Raw genomic sequence first — 16,264 nt, forward strand, 5'->3', positions numbered from 1 at the left:
ACAACAAACTCTTGGACAACTCAAGTCAAGTTGAATGTTGACTTTTTGACTTGGTCCTCCATGATTATTTTCTTTATAAGTAAACAATGTTAATTGTTATGATTTTTGAAGCTACAATTTCTCCTAATCTTTAGGCAAATATCATCCTTTATTTTTAGGCAAATAAAATAGTAAAAAATAGTTTACATTTTGATTTAGTAGCAAATTTTTCTACATTTTAAATTCATCAACTTATTGTATATATAAATAGCTTGGAAATTCAATAAATCACAATGATTTCAACAAGTTCTTTACTATACTTTCAGTTCTAGTTTACCTGCAGATTGGCATCAAGAGCTATTTCTTAAACGACCTGTGAAATCAAACAATCAAAAAACCAAAACCCATAAACACTCTTCATCCACCTACATAAATACAAAACCATAACCATTAGAAATATGAATACAGAAGCTTTGTTCATTGCAATTGCTCCTCTAATTTTTTATGACACAAATTATCAAGGATTGGTTGTTTGAATGGAAGCCTATCTTGAAGCTATTGATGTGTAGAAAGCTGTAGAACAAGAATATAAAATTCCTTTCTTACCAAACAATCCAACGGTGGCTAAGATGAAAAATCACAAAGATCTGAAGCAGCAAAGATTAAAAGCCAAACCTAGCTTGTTTGCAGCTGTCTCATCTTCTATTTTTTATAGAATAATGACCTTCAAAACTACCAAAGAGATCTGAGATTTCTTAAAGTAAGAGTATGAAGGAGACGAAAAGGTCAGAGGTATAAAAGCATTGAATTTGTGCAGAGAATTTGAGTTAGAAAGGATAAAAGAAACAGAGACGATCAAGGAATATTTCGATAAACTTCTTGGCATTGTCAACAACGTAAGACACTTTGGCATTGATTATTTTGGTTCTAAGATTGTTCAAAAACTCCTCATCACAATTCTTAAAAGGTTTGATACCACAATTTTATCTTTGGAAAACATGAAAGACCCATCAACCATCATCTTAGCAGAATTGTTGAATGCTTTGTAGGTGCAGGAACAAAGGAGATGTATGAGACAATGAGGAATAGTAGAAGGTGCTCTTCAAGCTAAATCATAGAGTTACAATGGTGGAAAAAGCAAGAAAAATATGCAAAGTAAAAATAAGCAAATTGGAGGTTTCCACAGATGACAAAAAAAGGTAACAAAACTCAAGTTTTTCCTTGTTGTCCTCACTGTAAAAGAACAATCACCCACAAAAAAGGTGTTAGTGGAAGCTAGATGTGAAATGCAGTAAGTGTGGACAATTAGGACATGTGGAGAAAATATGCAAGTCTCCACAACAACAAAGAGAAGATAATGCTGCTCAAAATCCATAATATGGCAAGCAAATGTTTCTGGCATCCTGCTTCACCACTAGCAGCTTAACCGAGAGCTGGCTTATACATAGTGGCTGTACAAACCATATGTCTTATGATCATGAACTCTTCAAAGAGCTTCATCAGACTGATGTCTATAGAGTCAGAATTGGAAATGGGGAATATACTGCTGTGGAAGGCAAAGGAACAGTGGCGATTGAAGGTCACACTGGTTTGAAATTTATTTTTGATGTCTTATATGTGCTTGAGATTAATCAGAACCTTTTGAGTGTTGCTCAACTACTGGAAAAATGATACAATGTGTTGTTTGAAAACAAAAATTACATAATCAAAGTCCATATGAAAGACAAAAGCTTTGCCTTAAATTTGATGTAAGAAGAGCAGGTTGTTGTACACAAAGAAGATAGCAATACTTTACTTTGGCATAAAAGGTTGGGGTATTTTCACCATACAGCTATACTTTTTATGAAGAAAAACAATATTATAAAAGGCTTGCATCATTTGGAGAAGGAGCAACTTGCATGTGAAATTTGTCGATATGGGAAACAAATAAGGCTCAATTTTCCATAAAATAAGGATTGGAGGCTGTTCAAAAATTGCAGTTAGTACATACTAACGTAGGAGGGCCCGTCAGAACACCGTTATTCAATGGTAATAAGTACTACATTGCTTTCATTGATGATCACACAAGATTTTTTTGGATTTTGTTGAAGCTAATCTCCATACAGCTGGTATGAAGCTAGTGCAGCTGGAAGTTGGCCATGCAAGCTCGTGACAAGCATGCAGCAACTTTGGTTTATTGTTGCTGTTGGATTTGAACTAATGTTTTGTTATTTTGTAATCTAGTTTGTTACTTCAACTTAGTTGGTAATATTCTGACGTAATCCATTGATTGATTGACTAAAATTTCAGCAATACAACTTGGACAATTAACTTGCTATTTTCAATGTAATAGAGTGGGGTTAGGTATGTGATTTGGTAGTCATTTTGACTTGTACACTTCATCTTTAGTTTTCATATGTAATGGCAATATGCTGATTATGAATGTAGTAATACACATCTTTTTCATTAAGTTTCTCAACTGATTCCATTGCTTCTTCTTTCGTTTTCTTTCTTCTTCTTTTCTTTTTGCTCGAATTCTTCTTGCTTGGTTAGCAAGAATCGTGACTTACTGCCAAAGCTATAGCTGGACCAGTTGCTTGCACGCTCATTGACACCAACAATTGGTATCTAGAGCCTTTGTCTTAGAAGACCTGTGGTGTGTAAACCATAACTCAAATGGCTTCCTCAAGTTTTTCTCCTGCAGCTCCACCAGTCTTTAATGGTAAAGGCTTCCATATTTGGCTGGTCAAGATGAAAACATACCTTCAGGCGTTTGATCTGTGGGAAGTGGTGAACTCGGATGTTGAGCCTGCTCCACTGAGGGCCAATCCCACTGTGGCTCAAATGAGGCAACATGCAGATGAGAGGACCAAGAGGCACAAGGCCATGTCCTGTATTCAGAACTGTGTTTCTGATGTGATCTTCACTAGGATCATGACATGTGAGACCCCGAAGCAGGCTTGGGACAAGCTGAAGGAGGAATTCCAAGGCATTGAGAGGACTAGGCAGCAGCAACTTCTAAATTTGAGAAGGGATTTCGAGAATTTGAAAATGAAAGAAGAGGAAACTGTCAAGCAATACTCTGACAGGATAATGGCTGTTGTAAACAGTATAAGGCTCCTTGGTGAGCAGTTTGATGAAGTAAGGATAGTTGAGAAGGTTCTCTCTACTTTACCAGAGAGATATGAAGCAAAGATATCCTTCTTAGAGGACTCGAGGGACTTGACAAGGATCTCTCTGACTGAGCTTATCAATGCTCTCTATGCTCAAGAGCAAAGAAGAGCCAGCAAGATAGAGGAGTATCAGGAGGGTGCATTTCAGGCCAAAGTTAAGCCTAACTCGAGTAATGCTGCCTACAAAGGCAAGAAGAATTGGAGGGATAGGTCCAAAATAGATACTCCAAGAAAATGGGATAGACCGTGCATACATTGCAAGAAGCCTGGTCATCCAGAGGCAAAATGTTGGTTCGAGCCAGATGCCATATGTCAACATTGCAAGAAAAAATGCCATGTCGAAAAGGTGTGTAAAGAAAAAGACAGACCTGGTCAGAATCAACCACAACACAAGGCTACTGAGGCTCGTGTAGCTGAACAAGGCAGTGATAGTGAAGAACAAGTGTTTGCAGTCTCATGCTTAGCTGAAAAAGGGAAGGTTACAAAAGGGTGGCTCCTTGACAGTGGCTGCACCAACCACATGTCACCAGATGAATCTATCTTCAAATCTCTAGACAGAAGTTGTAATACTAGAGTAAAAATTGGAAATGGACAATGTATTCAGGCAGAGGGCAAAGGTAATGTGTGATATGCACTCCATCAGGTAACAAACTCATCTCAGATGTATTGCTTGTACCTGAAATCGATAGAAATTTGTTGAGCATAACTCAACTGCTTGAGAGAGGATATACAGTGCTCTTTAAAGGAAATGAGTGCCAGATTAGTGACCAAAAAGGGTCCATACTCATGAAAGTAGCCATGACTGACAAGAGTTTTGTTGTGGACTGGAACAAGGGGCTAGATAGTGTCTATGCTGCTTCCATGGAAGAGTCCAAGCTTTGGCATCAAAGGCTTGGTCATGCCAACTTTAAATCAATGGCTCGAATGATCAGCAAGGATATGGCTGAAAATTTCATCAAATCAGTCCAAAATGAAGATGTTTGTGAAGTTTGTCAGTTGGGAAAGCAAGCTAGGCTTCCATTTCCTACAAGAACAGCTTGGAGAGCCTTAGAGAAGCTTCAATTAGTGCACACAGATGTGTGTGGCCCCATGAAGATCGAGTCACTCAATGGCAACAAGTATTTCATTCTTTTTTTTGATGATAGTACCAGATACTGCTGGATTTACTTCTTAAAGAACAAGTCTGAAGTAGTTCAAGCCTTCCTGAAGTTCAAAACAGCAGCTGAGACAGAGACTAGCTGTACACTAAGGTCAATAAGATCAGACAATGGGACTGAATATACTTCAGCTCAGTTCCAAGACATTTGTGCAAGAGCTGGCATCAAACATCAACTAACAAATGTGTACACACTTGAACAAAATGGGGTAAGTGAAAGAAAAAATAGAAGCCTGCTAGATATGGCCAGATGCATGATATTTGAGAAGAATTTGCCCAAAAACTTGTGGGCTGAGGCAGTTAACACTGCTGTTTATATTCAAAACAGACTTCCAACCAAAGCTCTAGAGTAAAAGACTCCGTTTGAGGCTTGGTTTGGATTCAAGCCATCACTGGCTCACTTAAGAATCTTTGGTTGTTTATTTTTTTCACAAATATCTGCTGTTAAAAAAAGTAAGTTTGACAAAAGAGCACAAGCAGGTATCTTGGTAGGATATAGCTCAGAGAAGAAGGGCTATAGGATTTTGGATCCTTCAACAAACAAGGTTTTTGCAAGTAGAGATGTGTTCAATGAAAGAGCAAGCTGGAATTGGGACAAGAATGAACCTGAGGCTGTCTCTGAAGATCTTGTGTTTGATCAGATTGAGCCAGAACAAAATGATCCAGATATGGACCTTGATGATGTACCAATCAGAGGTACCCGATCCTTGGCTGAAATCTATGAGAGGGCACATGTAGCCTTAGTAGAGCCAACCTATTTTGAAGAGGCTGCAATGCATGAAGGCTGGAAACAGGCAATGGCAGATGAAATAGCCATGATCGAGAAGAACCAAACTTGGGAGCTAGTTGAGAAACCTGCTAACAGGAAAATTATTGGAGTGAGATGGGTCTACAAGGCAAAACAGAATGCTGATGGAAGTTTGAATAAACTAAAGGCTAGGCTGGTGGTAAAAGGATTCAGTCAAAAATATGGACTGGATTACTTTGAAACATATGCTCCTGTTGCCAGACTAGATACAATCAGGCTGATTGTTGGGTTTGCAGCTCAGATGAACTGGAACATACATCAACTTGATGTAAAATCAGCTTTTCTAAATGGAATCCTTGAAGAGGAGATATATGTTGAGCAACCAGAGGGATTTAAAGTACCAGGAAAGGAAGACTTGGTTTACAGACTAAGGAAGGCCTTATATGGCCTAAAACAAGCCCCCAGAGCTTGGTATGCTCGAATTGACTCTTATCTGCTCAGTCTGAAGTTCGAAAGAAGTGCTAGTGAGCCAACATTGTATGTCAAGAAAAACAAAACTGAAACTCAGCTTGTAGTGTCATTGTATGTGGATGACTTATTGGTGACAGGAGGAGATGAAGTTGATTTGGCAGAATTTAAGACAAAGATGATGCAAATGTTCGAAATGACTGACCTGGGGCTGATGACATACTTCTTAGGAATGGAAGTAAGCCAGAAACAAGGAAGAATCTTCTTGAATCAGAAGTCATTTGCCTTGAAAGTGTTGACAAAGTTTTCAATGCTGAATTGCAAGCCAACTCCCACACCTATTGTAGCTGGGTTAAAATTATCAAGCCAAGAGGGTCATGAAGAAGGATGTGAAACTACCTATAGAAGCTTGATTGGTTGTCTCTTGTACTTGACTGCAACGAGACCAGACATCATGTATGCAGTAAGTTCACTTTCTAGATTCATGCACTGTTGCAATGAACAATATTTTCAAGCTGCAAAACGAGTATTGAGATACATCAAAGGTACTCTAAGTTGTGGTCTCCTATTTAGCAAGGCTGAGGAACTGAAATTGAAAGGGTATACAGATAGTGATTGGGCTGGTTCCAAAAATGACATGAAAAGTACATCGGGGTATGCCTTCACATTGGGGTCAGCAATGGTCTGTTGGAGTTCAAAAAAGCAGTCTTTAGTGGCTTAATCGACGGCTGAGGCTGAATATGTAGCTGCTACTAGTGCAGTGAATCAAGCCATTTGGCTAAGGAAAATATTAGCAGATTTGAACCTTTCTCAAAAGGAAGCAACAGAGATACTTTGTAACAACAAGTCTGCTGTTGCAATTGCAAATAACCCTGTCTTCCATGGTAGAACTAAGCAATTTAACATAAAGTTGCATGTGATAAGGGAGATGGAGCAAGCTTGTGAAATAAAGCTGGTTCATTGTAATTAGTAGGATCAAATCGCTAACATTTTGACCAAGGGTCTTTGTACATCGAAATTTAACAAGCTAAGAAGACTTATGGGAGTTTGCAGCATGGAGCTCAAGGAGGAGCGTTGAAGCTGATCTCCATGCATGTGGTATGAAGCTAGTGCAGCTGGAAGTTGGCCATGCAAGCTCGTGACAAGCATGCAGCAACTTTGGTTTATTATTGCTGTTGGTTTTGAACTAATGTTTTGTTATTTTGTAATCTAGTTTGTTTCTTTAACTTAGTTGGTAATATTTTGATGTAATCCATTGATTGATTGACTAAAATTTCAGCAATACAACTTGGACAATTAACTTGCTATTTTCAAAGTAATAGAGTGGGGTTAGGTATGTGATTTGGTAGTCATTTTGACTTGTACACTTCATCTTTAGTTTTCATATGTAATGGCAATATGTTGATTATGAATGTAGTAATACACATCTTTTTTATTAAGTTTCTCAACTGATTCCATTGCTTCTTCTTCCGTTTTCTTTCTTCTTCTTTTCTTTTTGCTCAAATTCTTCTTGCTTGGTTAGCAAGAATCGTGACTTGCTGCCAAAGCTATAACTGGACCAGTTGCTTGCACGCTCATTGACACCAACAGATTTATTTCATGAAGTTGAAATCTGAAGTTGATAACATTTTTTGGAAGTTTAAAGCATTCGTGGAAACTCAAAGTGGTTGCAAGATGCAGGTGATTAGATTTGATAACGAAGCTGAATATACTTCCAAAAAAATTAATAATTTTTGTTAAAATGCAAGCATCGAGCATCAATTGACTACTCCCTACACTCCACAACCAAATGGTGTGGGGAAGAGAAAAAAATAGAACAATTATGGAGATGGCAAGGTGCTTACTTTATGACAAAGGGTTGCCGAAGAGATTTTCGTCTGAGGCAGCAAACATAATAGACTTCCAACCAAAGGTTTACATAAAAGAACCCCATTTGAAGCATGTTACGGATACAAACCTAAATTTTTTAATCTGAAAGCTTTTGGTTGCTTGTGTTTCTCTTACATTTATCAGGTTAAGAGAGAAAAATTAGAGAAGAAAGTATATACTGGAATTTTTGTAGGCTACAACTCATCCTCAAAAGCCTACATAATTTACTTGTCAAATGTAACAAAGTCATAATTAGCAGAGATGTCCATTCCATGAGTCAGATAGATAGAGTTAGGATGCTGGCAAAAAGATTAAGTTTCATTAGGAATATTATGGCATAGATGATGAACCTGTTAGAGGAACCCACTCACTTTTTGACATCTATCAAATGTGTAATATTGCTATGATAGAGCCTGCAGGGTATGAAGAAGCTGCATCTGAAAAAAAATGGTTGGTTGCAATGAAGGAAGAGCTTAGCATGATTGAAAAGAACCAAACATGGGAACTAGTGGACAAATCAAATCATAACAATGCTATAAGAGTGAAATGGGTTTATAGAACCAAACTCAATCCTGATGGTTCTACAAACAAGTATAAGGTGAGATTGGTCATCAAGGGGTATGATCAATTGTTTGGGTGGATTTTTCAGAAACTTTTGCTCTAGTTGTCAGGATGGATACTGTATGGATGTTATTAGCCCTTGTTGCACAAAAAGGTTGCCTTGTACACCAAATGGATGTCAAATAAGCTTTTTTAAATGGGTACTTGGAGGAAGAAATATTCATTGAACAACCACAAGGCTTTGTTGTTCAAGGAAAAGAAAAGAAGGCGTATCGATTGAAAAGGGCACTATAAGGCTTAAAGCAGGTGCCAAGATCTTGGTACAATAAAATTGATGCATATTTGCTTGACTTAGGTTTTGAAAAATGCCTAAGTAAATTTACTTTGTATATCAAGAAAAATGCTAATGAATTACTTGCGGTGTCTCTTTATGTTGATGACCTACTTGTATCAAGAAGTAGACTGGACTGATAGACAAGTTCAAAGAAGAGATGAAAGTGGTCTTTGAAATGACAGATCTTAGAGAAATTACATTTTTTTCTTGGTATGCAGGTATGATAAAAGCAAAATGAATTTTTTGTGTGCCAGCAAAAATATGAAAAAAAAGTTCTAAACAAATTTAACATGGAAGCTTGCAAGCTGACTGCAACTCCAATGAATCAAAAAGAGAAGTTTTTGAAAAAAGATGGAGCTGAAAAAATTAATGACAAACTATATAGAATTTTAATTGGTTGTTTGATGTATTTAACAGCAACCAAGCCAGGCATCATACATGTTGTGAGTTTGTTATCAAGATACATGAATTTTGCTAGTGAAATTCATTTTCAAGTAGCAAAAAGAATTATGAGATATGTTAAAGGCATGATTGATTATGGCATAAAGTTCAGTCAAAGTTGAAAATTTCAATCTCCATGGTTATTCAGATAACAATTGGGCTGGACGTGCTGATGATATGCGTAGCACCTCAGGTTACTATTTTAGTCTTGATTTTGGAATTTTTTTTTTAGTGTTAGAAGAAACAAGAAATTGTTGCTCAATCCACAGCAAAAGTAAAATATGTGGCAGCTACTGCTGCTACAAATCAAGCACTCTGGATCAGAAAACATTTGACAGATTTGCATATGAAGCAAGAGAAAAGCACATAAATATTTGTGGAAAACCATGCTGCAATATCAATAACTAATAACACAGTATTACATGCTAGAACTAAACATTTCAAAATAAAATTCTACATTTTTTGTGATGTTCAAAAGGAAAGAGAAGTGTAGTTGGTTTATTGCAATACAGAAAATCAATATGCTGACATTTTCACAAAAGCATTGCCTAAAGCTAGATTCAAGTTCTTAAGACAAAAGCTTGGAGTTCGCAGCTCCAACATCAAGAAAGAGTGTTAACTGTTATGATTTTTGAAGCTGCAATTTGTCCTAGTCTTTAGGCAAATATCATCCTTTATTTTTAGGCAAATAAAATAGTAAAAAAAAAACAATTTAGATTATGGTTCAATAGCATATTTTCTACATTTTAAATTCATAAGCTTGTTGTATAAATAAATAGCTTGGCAATTCAAGAAATCACAAAATCACAATGATTTCAGCAAGTTCTTTAATATACTTTCAGTTCTAGTTTACCTAAAAACAAGTCTTAATACATTTTATCTCATCCTAAAAATTGTTGATCAAATTTGGAGAGGAAGTGAAGGAATGATTGACAGCTTTGAGTTTTTTGCTATCGAGTGCTAATTTTGAAACAACCTATTTAAATAGTCTATTTAAATAATTGTCTAGGCAGACTTCCTTAGAACAGCCTTAAGTGTTTTTGGATGTTGGCATTTTTTACTTGGATCTCCATAATTGTTTTCTCCATAAACAAATGTATCCATGACGTGTTTTATTTCATCTCAAACCATGGTGATCAAATTTGACTGTTAAAAAAAAGTAGAGATCCTTATCCCATAAGTCTTATCCTTATCCTTCAAGTTATTTATTTGGTGATTAAGCTGTTAATTTATCTTGATTGATAAGAGTTTATTTTAGGATAATTATTGGAGATAATTTAAGAAGATAAATTCAACTATAATTCAGAGTTTTACGTTATCAAGACTATTTGAAAAAGCTGTCAAATTTTAGCTTATAAATAGGTTGATGTGAGGCACACATGATGTGTGCCTTTGGAGTGTTTTCGGCTGGTTATTTATGTATCTTTTACTTGGTGTATTCGTGCTATTGTGTTAGACTTTTTTATTTGGGTGAGTGATTTGTAACAAGTTAGGGTTATCTATTGTGGCTGCAATTACTTCTTTGTATAATGGTAGATTGGGCTTTAGCCATTAAGTTATTGAATAAAATCATTCATTGAGCAATACTTTACAGAGTATGATTGGTGAATCTGAACTGCATTAATAAATCTATTGTGTTTATTTCTTTCTCTTATTTGCTTATTGTCTGTTTTTTGTTGAACTTATGTTCAAACATTTATCTAAATATCAAATTGAAAAGAAAGAAAACTGAGATTCTAACATGAATCAACTTCAAGTTTAACTAAAACCCAATAATACCTTCAAATAATAAAAATCTTTAACAAAAATCAAAAAATAAAATAAAACAAAAAATAAATTTGTTTACAACATATATTTCAATTCACATATTTCATTAGATGTTAAAAGTTGACATCAATATATAAAATATTTTACATTAACACTATAAATCAAGTTTACTTCTTTATACATGTAGCAAAGATATCTTAAGTTTATATTACATGAAAATAAAGGCTTTGTTTGGTTTTAGGAAACAAAAATTATTTTCATTTTCAATTTTTTGGAAATAAAAAACATTAAGAAAAAAAATTTTGTTAAAAGTTGTGAAAATAATTTTTAGAAAATGAAAATATGTGAACATTTTCACTAAAAATGTTTTATAAAATTGAAAAAGTTGAAAACAACGAATTTTAACTTTAAATTCAATTAATAAATTGATCCTAGTTTCAATTCATTTAAACTTAAAAATATTTTTTTCAAAAATTTTTAAATATTAAAATCCAGATAAAAGTAATATTTTTATTTTATTTCTCAAGTTTCTATTATAAAAAAATAAAAAATAGTGTAGCAAACATTTTTCATATTTTTAATATTGAAAATAATTTTTTTATTTTTTAAATATGCTTTTCGATTTAAATAAATCTAAAATCTATTTTTAAAAAAATAAAATAAAAATAGAAAATATTTTCTAAAATCAAATAGAGATTAAATTGCTGTAAAAAATTGATGAGCCAAATTGATAGAATGGTAATTTTATAGGGAGCAAGAATTGTTTAGGATCAAATTTGAGGATGGTGTTAACAAAGTATTTTATCACTTGATGTATGATTCAACCGTAGAATAAATTTTACACTAATTATTATTTCTCATTTAAGGGTTAAAGCACAAGTTTATACTGTATTTTATTTGACTTAATTTGCAATTCAACTTTGATTTTCATTTAATTTTGTTGGGTTTTTTTTTATCTGCTGGTTCAGTGTTCTATTTTAATGAATATGTATTTTTACTTAGGCAATCATTTTGAGCCTTGTAAAAGTTATGGTTAAGTTAAATTTGGTCTATTCGAGTATGTCATATTTGATAAAACAGAAGCATGAGTCGACTTGGATATTAAGTCTCCCAATTGAATGTCTTGAGGCGATTTGATAAGCATGAAATTCTTTTATGTATTAGTGATTAAATTGTTATTTTTTAGAGATATATGTCAAATTTATTGAAGGGGGTATTTCAAGTCATTGGGGAACTTGTTTATGAAGGCTATTGTGAGGTAAATACTAAATATAATTAATGGATAAAATTAACCTTTAAAAGAGTGTTCCAAACCTATCAAAACACTGATTGTTAGTCACGTTGGAGAGCCTATAAATAGGTTGTTGATCGACATTTATCTTTAGTCGTGTGGAGTGTCTTTGACACGCCCTAGTGTAGGGATTTGTTATTGAGAGAAATTAGAAATTATGTAAATGTGGTATTTGAGGGAGAGTAATTTGTACAATTAGGGACGATATTGGGGATGCAAATTCTTAAGCCAATAAGTGATCCGAACAATTGGTGAATAAAATCATTCTCTGAGTGAGACTTCGCAGATTTAAGATTAAAAAATCCGAACTGCTTTAACAAATATCTTGTGCCAATTCTCTCTTTACTTACCTTTTTGACTCACTTACACTTTAAATTTCTTTTGCAAACTCTCTTAATTCTATCTAATTTCTTTTCCATCAAAAATTAAACCGAATTTTTTTTTAATTTGCAGTCAAATTAATTTACCTCCTTATCTTGCCGACCATGAATGATTGTTTTTTTTTATTCTTATATTCTCCTCACTTAGCACCTATCATAGCATTTGCTACATAACATTAAATCTAGTTAAATATGATTTTAAGTATCAATCTCATAAGATGAGGTATGTAACTATTTGAGCATGCATACAAAGATACCTTAAATTATTATACTTTATTTAAATAAGTCTTTTAGGTTATTTTTGTAGTCTTATAGTTTTATTCATGAAACTCTTTAATTTTAATATTAAAATAAAAATATTTCAAATTTTAAATTTAATTTTCATTTTATTCTAATGTGAATTTGATAAGAATAATTTATTAAATAAAAGTAAAATAATATTTTTGAAAGAAGGTCTTTAATAGCGATTATGGTAAGGGTGTCAAGTTTGAAGAGGAGAAGGTTGAAGCAATTTACTTTTCAAATGAGGATTCAAATGGTTTTTGTCCAAGAAACAAAACTCGAGTCGTGTCAAGATTGGCTTATATATAGATTATGGATCTAACTTTCAATGAATTGCCTGTGACTCCTCTGGGATTAGTTGCTATATGGGATTCTGCCCTGTTTCAGAAGGAATGGGTTGTTACCAGGGAGAGATTTATTGCAATCAAAGGCATGTAGGAGGGCCTTGACACTGATTGTAAATGTTTATGCACCTTGTGGTTGTGAGGAGAAGAAATCCTTATGGGCTGAGCTGCTTTAAGTCTCAGGGGGCTGGAAGAGATTCGAATGTACTTCTGTGGGGGTTGGCGTCTAAGATTTCAATGATTTTATTTCTAAAGCCGAAATGGTTGATCTATCATTGTCTAATAAAAAATTCACATGGCATGGTTGTAATAATAATAATAATAAAAGAGTCGTATTGACAGGTTTTTGGTTTCAACAGATTGGATTTACAAATTTGAAGGCTTATGTCAGAAAGAGAAGTATATCAGACCATTGCTCTATTGTTCTATTGTCTGAAATGGTTGACTGGGGACATCGACCTTTCAAGTTTTATGAGTGCTGGATGAACTATAGGGATTTCAAACCTATGATTGCAGAAAAATGGAAGGGTTTTCACGTGGCAGGAAGAGTGGGATTTCGCTTGAAAACTAAACTGAAATTAATGAAAGACTATCTTAAGCAGTGGAACATGAGGAGAAGATTGAATGTTTTGATAAATTGGGAGACTCGCGATCTCTTTCGGAAGAGGAACTTGTGGCTAAAAATTTAATGTCGATGTTTATCGGTAATCTGAAGGGCTTATTTTACGGCCCTATGGGCAGCATGGATTCCATCATAGCTGAACTATATGTAATTATTTGTTGACTCCCCTTGGTGTGGCAGCTTCGATCTTCTGGTGGAATCGGATTCAGTGTCTGCTATTTCATGGGTTAACAAGAAAGATGACAGACCATGGAAACTCTGGAGATTTTTCAATGAATTGGATCTCTTAGTTAACCACATCGAACGAGTTGAATTTGTCCATATCTTCAGGGAAGCTAATTCGACTGCAGATTTCTTTGATAAAAAAGGTGTCGCAGCTGCTCATTTCTTTGTGGCTTGGATTTAACTCATTTTACTTTATTTCTGTCTGGTTTGCTTTGCTGTATCTCTGGAGCTGCCCTTTTGTGTCTTTTTGCTATCTTTCTCTTTCAACTTGCCTTTCTATTAATATATTGCTTCTTTGATTGAGGAAATAAAAAATAAAAAATTATAATTTTTTTTATTTCCTCTAAACCCATAAATAAAAAAATAATGCATTTCAATGCATTTAAAATCACATCTTTTTAAATTAACAATAATGTTCATACTAGTTGAGTTAAGACTCAATCAGCAAAATAAAATAATATTTTAAAATTTCTTCAAAGTGCTTACATATATACCACACCTAATCACTTTTTTGAAAATTTTGATTATTTTTTTTTAATTTTTAATATTTATGTTTAAAGTGTATAGAATTTCTATTGCATCATCAAAACATTAAGAGTCTAAAATTTAAAATAATTTTACTTTTTAGTATAAAATCAAAGGCTTTTATGAGTAAAAAAACTAATTTATGGCCTTTTTTTTTTACTATATTAGCCTATTCCTATATAAAAATGAGTGTTTTATAAAGGCTAATATGCTAAAATAGACCTTAAACTATTATACCGTATTTAAACAAGCCCTTATATTATTTTTGTAGCTTTAATAAGCTCCTAACCTATCATTTTTAACCTATGAAAACCCTTGATTTTAATATTAAGATAAAAATATTTTGAACTTTTAAACTAATTAGCATTTATGCTGATGTGAACTTGATGAGAATAGTGTATTAAATAAAAGTTATATAATATTTTTTTAAAGTAAAGCAAAATATTATTTTAAAATTTCTTGAAAGTGCTTATATATATAACCTACTTAATCACTCTTTTGAAAATTTTGATTATTCTTTTTAAATTTTAAGTGATGTTAAAATTGTATATAATTTCTATTTCATCAACATTTAATTAAGATAAAAGCTTGAAATTCAAAATAATTTTATTTTAATGTTAAAATCAATGGATTTTATGGGTAAAAATAGTAGGATAAGAGCTCATTGGCTTTTGTACCTAAAATAGTGACCTTTTTTTTCGAAATATGTATCACAAAAAATTATTTACCAAAACACGTCTTTTCTAGTTTGGAGTAGGGGCCTCGACATCCATAAATGTTAAGGTAAAATTTGATAAATGACCTTTTGGGATCAAGAATGAGAGAAGGAAAGAGAAATTTGACTGACAAGTATAACTTAGGACTTTAATTCCTATGTATGTCAAGATTAGTTTAGTATTTTGACTACTTTTCATACTTTTTAATTATTCTCTTTCTTTCTTAATATATATTTTTATATATAACACATTTGACTATAAGTTCTCTCTCATGATGTTTCTTCAATGGAAGAAACTCTTTAAAGCTTGAGAAATTTATTAAAAGTGTGGCTCTATTTATAAATGAAAGTATTGGTGTCAATTACATGGGCAAGACACAAACTCTAATTGTAACTTAACTTACATCTAGTAGGCCAATGTAACTTGCCATTTTTAGTTTGCATCTTTTGACTAAATTTGTTGAACTCTTTAAAAGGACATCCTTGAGGAATTTTAGCAACATTTTATTAAAGATAAGATATGAAGAAAATCAAGTTAAGCAAGGATATTTTGAATTTTTTCAATGTGACCAAGATTATGCATTTAAAGATATTGGGTTTCCATATTGAAAAATTTAACAAGCTAAATTTAAAAAGTTAGAGATTCACATTGATTATAATTTTCAAGCCATTATAAGCTTATTTAAGAGAAGGTTTGTTATTTTTTTATATGTGTGATTGAGAGAGCGCTTATCTATTCTAGTAAGGAACTTGTTTTTAGTGCAAACTTGTTGTGAGCAAATTGTGTGTTGTTTAGATTGCAACTAAGCTTTCAAGGGAAAAAGTCATAGTAGGAGAGAGTGATCTATATTGTATAGGAATGATGTTGCAACTTGGTGAGTGAGTTGAACTTAAATCATGTCTTGTACAAGGAAATTTATAGTGGATTACTTTTTGGGGAAGGCCTTGTAGACGTAGGAAGTTTTCAAATTGCGTAACAAAACTTGTGCGTCCATCTCTATTTTTATATTGTTAGTTAATAAGTAAAGTTGCAATTGAATATGCATTTGGAAAGCAAAATCAATTAATTCTCAATTGGCATTAGAGTGGGACACTTGACGCACTACGTGAAGATCCTATCATTGTTTTGCTATAGAGATGGAAGGTACATCAATTTCAAGTCTCCCTATGCTATATGGCACGGTTTATGCCCATTAGAAGGCGAGGAAGAGAACATTCATCAAGTCCATAGATGAGAAATTTTGGTGCTTGATCTTAATAGGTTGGGAACTTCTAACAATTGATGTTGATGGTATAAAGACTTTGAAACCAGAAGTTACTTGGACTAGTGGTGAAGATAAACTGGCCAATGCAAACTTCAAGACCATTAATGTGATTTTCAATGGAGTAGGTCCCTAAGAGTTCA

Source organism: Gossypium hirsutum, chromosome A07 (assembly GCF_007990345.1).
Source record: "Gossypium hirsutum isolate 1008001.06 chromosome A07, Gossypium_hirsutum_v2.1, whole genome shotgun sequence".
Classification (NCBI taxonomy): domain Eukaryota; kingdom Viridiplantae; phylum Streptophyta; class Magnoliopsida; order Malvales; family Malvaceae; genus Gossypium; species Gossypium hirsutum.